We start from the raw sequence: 6,545 nt of genomic DNA, 5'->3' as shown, positions 1-6,545 counted from the left end.
TGGTCTCAACCATATTGCGTCAGTAACGTGCACTTCAGGATCAGTTTGTGTGTTGTGGACACGACCTGTAGATTTCGCAATCCGTGTTTTCAACATGCTTACTTTAACATAATTGTTCATGGTCGGGCTAAGGTAGGGCTAAGCCATGTCTTGGTATGGCTATAGCCTACCCCAGCCATACCCTGGCGCCGCCACTGCATTTATGTAAACACATATTTCCATTTGAGGGGGTAGTGATTAGTAAAATATGCATGAATAAATAAATAAAAAGTTAACTAGGGTAAAAAAGGTAAGATACACTTTAAAAACTTGTTGAGAGCTAATAGTCTTTGCTGCTGCCTCAAAAAGGAGCAGGGGGGAGAGGAGCAGGGAGCGGAGCAGGGAGAGGAGCAGGGAGCGGAGCAGGGAGAGGAGCAGGGGGAGAGGAGGGAGAGGAGCAGGGGGAGAGGAGGGGAGAGGAGGGAGACAGGAGAGGCTGATTAAGGAGCACAGACACACTCACAACTATAAATGAACCATAAGTAAGTAACAAGTTTCAGTTTTTTTTTCATATTGGAAAAGGTATGTTATTGGTTAAGGCCATGATTTTATGATTATTTAAATGTATACAGTTCTGTTTCATATAGGTGTTCCCATAGATCTAGTCTCTTTATTTTCTCCTCAAAGTGCACCAGATTGATGCATTTAACTCCAACATTTAAAAAAAAATCTTACCGGGGGAGCATGCCCCAGACCCCCCTAGAAGATTTGAGTTCCACCCCCACTTAAAATCACATGGATAGGTTCCTAAATACATTTACTATTTTTTTTAAATAGTAACCCATGTCCATATGTTTATTTGTGGGTAGTAGATTTAAACTATAGGGCTATCACTATGGGCCCTGCCTGTACCTGTTCGCTCTGCCATCGCGTGAAGGGTCTGCTAACAAGCGACCAGCAGAAAGGTTAATGTTAATGTTGTTGCACGTCACCTCAATCCCCCCCCCCCCCCCCCCCCCCACTACCACCACCCCCCTAAGTATATTTCAGATCTGTGGGAAACACTGCAAAGGTTCCCTCGACAAAAAACACTGGGATTTTTCCATATGATTCCGGTATATTGCAGGAAAAATAATCTCTGTGGCAAACATATCCATCCATCCATCCATCTTCTCCCGCTTATCCGTGGTCGGGTCGCGGGGGTAGCAGTTCCAGCAGAGAGCCCCAAACTTTCTTTTCCCTGGCGACATCAACCAGCTCTGACTGGGGGATCCCAAGGCGCTCCCAGGCCAGCGAAGAGATATAATCCCTCCACCTGGTCCTAGGTCTACCCCTTGGTCTCTTCCCAGCTGGACGTGCCTGGAACACCTCCCTAGGGAGGCGCCCAGGTGGCATCCTAACTAGGTGCCCGAACCACCTCAACTGGCTCCTTTCGACGCGAAGGAGGAGCGGCTCAACTCCGAGTCCCTCCCGGATGACCAAACTTCTCACCTTATCCCTAAGGGAGACAGCAGCCACCCTGCGGAGAAAACCCATCTCGGCCGCTTGTATCCGCAATCTCGTTCTTTCGGTCATAACCCATCCTTCATGACCATAGGTGAGGGTAGGAACGAAAATGGCCCGGTAGACAGAGAGCTTTGCCTTCTGGCTCAGCTCCCTTTTCGTTACAACGGTGCGGTAAAGCGACTGCAGTACCGCTCCCGCTGCTCCGCTCCCGCTGCTCCGATTCTCCGGCCCATCTCACGCTCCATTGTTTCCTCACTCGAGAACAAGACCCCGAGATACTTGAACTCCTTCACTTGGGGTAAGGACTCATTCCCTACTTGGAGTGGACAGTCATCCACTATGTGGCAAACATATGTTTATGATAATTACACGTTTTGTTCATCAAGATAATCTCCACATACTAACACCACCATGTCATTTTTGAAGCATTAATGCAATCACCAGAAGTAAGAGGCTAATGTTGGGCTGTAAAGGAACAACAGCACAGTGGCATGGCTTAGCATGGCCTGGTCCTTCCAGCTTTGGACCTGATACACACATAGATGCCTCTCATAGAAAACATTAGTACTTGTTGTTCCCTGAAGGGAAATTAAAATCTCTCAGAATATGTTAACACTGGGACAACACAGCTGCATGGCAGGCGACCAGTGTTGAGTCAATATAGGGGAAACTCATTTGGACTCTCCTCTTTTGGTACAGTGTGGTTGCCTGCATTCTGCCAGACTGGACATTTTTGCTACACAAATATGTCTTGAAGGCAGAGCCTCTTGGGAGGCAGAAGATATTTATTCTTATTGGTTGATTAAACCTTAACTGTGCCAAAGAACCTCAGCTTGTAATTAACTAAAAACCATTTGACGCCCAGTGTGAAACCCAAAAAGAAGAGATGGGTAATGTCTGTATTTGAGGAGCTGCAGAATTAGGATTTATATTGTGAGGATTCCACTCTTGAAGCCTGCAGCCTGTTGCACAAGGACATTACTTTTCTCCTGGGCAACATGTATGTGCTTTCATGTACATTCTAGGTACCATTTCTCAATTCCACAATTATAATGTGAACTGAATTTAAAATCATAACTAAAGTTGTTTTACAGTGACTTTCCATTGAGGTCTTCACCATGAGCCTGAGTCTTCATCATGTCTGAGTCTTCATCATGTCTTCACAATGAGCCTGAGTCTTCATCATGAGCCTGAGTCTTCATCATGTCTGAGTCTTCATCATGTCTTCACAATGAGCCTGAGTCTTCATCATGAGCCTGAGTCTTCATCATGTCTGAGTCTTCATCATGTCTTCACAATGAGCCTGAGTCTTCATCATGAGCCTGAGTCTTCATCATGTCTTCACAATGAGCCTGAGTCTTCACCATGAGCCTGAGTCTTCATCATGTCTGAGTCTTCATCATGTCTTCACAATGAGCCTGAGTCTTCATCATGAGCCTGAGTCTTCATCATGTCTGAGTCTTCATCATGTCTTCACAATGAGCCTGAGTCTTCATCATGAGCCTGAGTCTTCATCATGTCTTCCCCATGATCCTAAGGTGCTGATGCACTGACATTACCTACTGTTCCAAATACAGGTACACATATTTAGATATATCTTAACAACTATTTAATGGATAGCCAACAAATGTGGTTTAGGATGGATCGAAGATTTGGTGTGACATGCTAATTTTGTTTATATCACTTGAAATAGATGTTGCAGCAATTTGCAATCATTGGCGAAATGCAACCATGGCCAGTGTTTTCACTCAATACAGAAAAGTCCTGCCAGATCTTTTTACTCCAAAGTAAGACTAAAGAAAACCAAAATAACTCAGATCACATAAACATTATGAGACATCACCTTCTGTTTGAAAAAAGATAGCCATCCAGTGAACAACCTTAGATCTGAATTATATTTACCGTCTATAGTTGAATCCCTGTGTGGACAGATCTCTGATCCGACGGGCTTCTTTCCACATGAAACCCGGCCTGGTGCCGTTCAGAGGAAGATTGGCTGATGGCTCGCTGCAGTCATTGCTGGTAATCATCTGTACTTGATACCGGCAGCGAGTAACAATGGCTGAGTGTATCAGATGGACTCTTTAATGTGACCATTACATATTGATGGGTGATGATGGTGTGCTGATGTGTTAAGGCAAGGCTGTAAGGCCATCATCGTGCTCTTATTCTGCCAGAGACAGCACAGGATGGACTTCCTGGCAATTAGTATGAGAATGTTCTGTAAGTGGACAGAAAAGCATTAGCTTGCATCACCAGTGATCATAAGGTTAAACAGAGAAAAGTCTTGAAATAAATTGAAGAGTTCCTACTGGAGCCAGCATTATCAGTCTGTGGCTACAGGAAATATATATTTTTAAAATTGGTCCAAGATCAGGTCCATATTTTCCTTGTATCATTTTTATTTTACGAGAACTCACCAGGACTTGGGGAAAGACACTGCACTGACACTGGGAGACGTCATTAAGATGCACCAACGGATGTTATTTATGTGTGTCTCCTGTGGGAAGACTAGCATTTTCTGTAGATTAACTACTAAAAGCTCATATAGATACTTTGCCCCATGGGTTCTCATCATGTAGTTTCATGTGGATTTACAAACTTGGACAAAAGTAAAAAAGGGTTTTTCTTTACCATCAAGGTTTTAAATAAAATGATAAAAAGGAAAGTGAAGACAATGGTTACTCACCCTCCTGTCCACTGTATATAAATCAAATGAATCCCAAGTAGTATGATTGTATGAAACTATTTTAATAAATAATACTTTATGCATTATGTGCAGGTGCCTTCTCCTCTGCTAAAGCCCCTCTTACCTGTGGGGTTCCCCACGGCTCTATTATGGGCCCCATCCTTTATCTACTCTACATACTGCCCCTAGGTTCAATTCTCACAAAACACAACATCCCCTTCCATTGCTACGCCAATGATGTACAGATCTATCTGCCTCTCAATTCAAATGTCAACTCATTACAGCTATTGATGGACTGCTTGACAGAGATCAAATCCTGGCTGAGCCAAAATGTCCTCAACCTCAACGAGAGCAAGACCGAGGTCATCTTTTTTGGACCCCAACCTCCAGCCTCTCCGGTTGATATTCTGGGCTCCCTCAATAAAAACATCCTCCCCTCTGTCATGAACCTTGGAGTGACCTTCAACAGCGCTTTTCAATTTGATAAGCAGGTCAGCACCGTAGTCAAAATCTGCTTTTTGTAAATACGTGGGTATGGACCAGGCCTCAATTAGACGCCTGCAGCTAGTCCAGAACGCAGCTGCGCGTCTTCTCACTGGCCACACAAAGCGTGACCACATCACCCCAATTCTGGCCTCATTGCACTGGCTTCCAATTCTGTTCCGAATTGATTTTAAACTCCTTTTATTTGTTTTTAAAGCACTAAATGGGCTGGCTCCGGACTATATAGCAGAACTCCTCCATCGCTACACCCCAGCCAGAGCTTTAAGGTCGGCTGACCAGCTGCTGCTGGTAGTGCCCAAGACCAGGCTTAAAACACGAGGGCACCGAGCCTTCGCAGCAGCTGGCCCTCGGCTCTGGAACACTCTGCCCTGTGAGGTCGGCCCAGACCCTAGGGAGTTTTAAATCTACACTAAAGACTCACTTCTTCTCTCTGGCCTTCTAGTCAGAGCGGAGCACGACTCCTGACATTTCCCAGTGTTTTATTTTTATATTTGCTGTTGTAATTTATTGTCTTCTGTTTGCTATCGCAGTAAAGTGTTTTTATTGCATGTACAGCACTTTGGCTCGCCCAAAAATCGTTTTTAAAATGTGCTAAATAAAACGTGATTTGATGTTGTTAGGCCTATACAGTTAAATGACTGAAAATCATCTTTCTCACAATCTTACATTTACATAAAGTGATTTTCTATCATTTAACTTTATTCAGATGTTATTACATGTTTACTCTGAAACACTTTGGTACCAAGGTCCCATAACCAATAAAGTGTTGGTTATTGTTATGACTGTGTATTCACGTTATGTTTCTAATTCTGTTTAGAGAATCCATGTTCCATTTACTTGTAACAAACATAGTGTATTGATTAACACCATGAGGGGGCGGCTACACAGTTGATGATAATTGAATAGAGGGATAGACGTAGCTATCTCACAATTTTAGGGGGTGCGCACAGAGCAACCTCTATAGTTAACATACGTAGTATATACACATTTTTTCTGGCGAGACCTGACATTATCTTTGTGATATCTATTCAACTATAGATCCTACACATCCACTGGACGTAGATTCTAAAAGTACAATATACACTTCTCGCTAGAAATGTAATTAAAAAGCATTTTAATGGCCAAACTATACTATAAAAAAAAAATTTCACACCAGGAAAGTTGACGATCACGTGACATGGGCAATGGCCATTAGAAATCTATAGAAAAAAATAATGTAGCCATGTCACAATTTGAGAGGGTTTTTGTTAACAAACTACGTTTTGCCCTGTGGATCAACAGCTATTACACATTGTTTGGGATGGTATGTCATAGGAGATAACAAAGGAAGCATTGAAGCTCCTGGCAATCTCGGGAGAATTTAAACAGCTTCCATCATGGCTGCCACTGAGGTAATTCAAGGTCATTTCACTCCCTATGAACCTCTCTGAGGGTAAAAGACTATTCGACCACAACCTGAGTCTATCTGTAGTCTTCCTCCGTTAAAAGAGACAATATGATCCAGTACCTTTTTAAACCAAGTTGTGGCAACAAAAACAATTTACTTGAAGGAAGGCTAGGTCAGACCGACACTCAAGAATTGTTCAAGCGCTCCCGATGGCCAGTCTGCTCTAAATCAGCTCTAAATCACCTACAAACTGAGCACAGGTATCAGATCGATTGTTGAATTTCAACACCCATTACTACATTTGTACATCATTGTAAACCATGTTACTTTTTACATTTTCAACAGACTTCCTCTCATGAGAAGACGACTGAGCAGCTTGATGAAAGAGAGGCTCTGAAGATGGAAAATGATGACTCTGAAGGTTACCCAAATGTTAGCGTGTCACAGCGTATCATTAGAGAACATGCAGGTCCTGCCCAG

This window comes from Gymnodraco acuticeps, unplaced genomic scaffold, assembly GCF_902827175.1.
Source record: "Gymnodraco acuticeps unplaced genomic scaffold, fGymAcu1.1, whole genome shotgun sequence".
NCBI classification, from domain to species: Eukaryota; Metazoa; Chordata; class Actinopteri; order Perciformes; family Bathydraconidae; genus Gymnodraco; species Gymnodraco acuticeps.
This window is presented reverse-complemented; position numbering follows the sequence as displayed.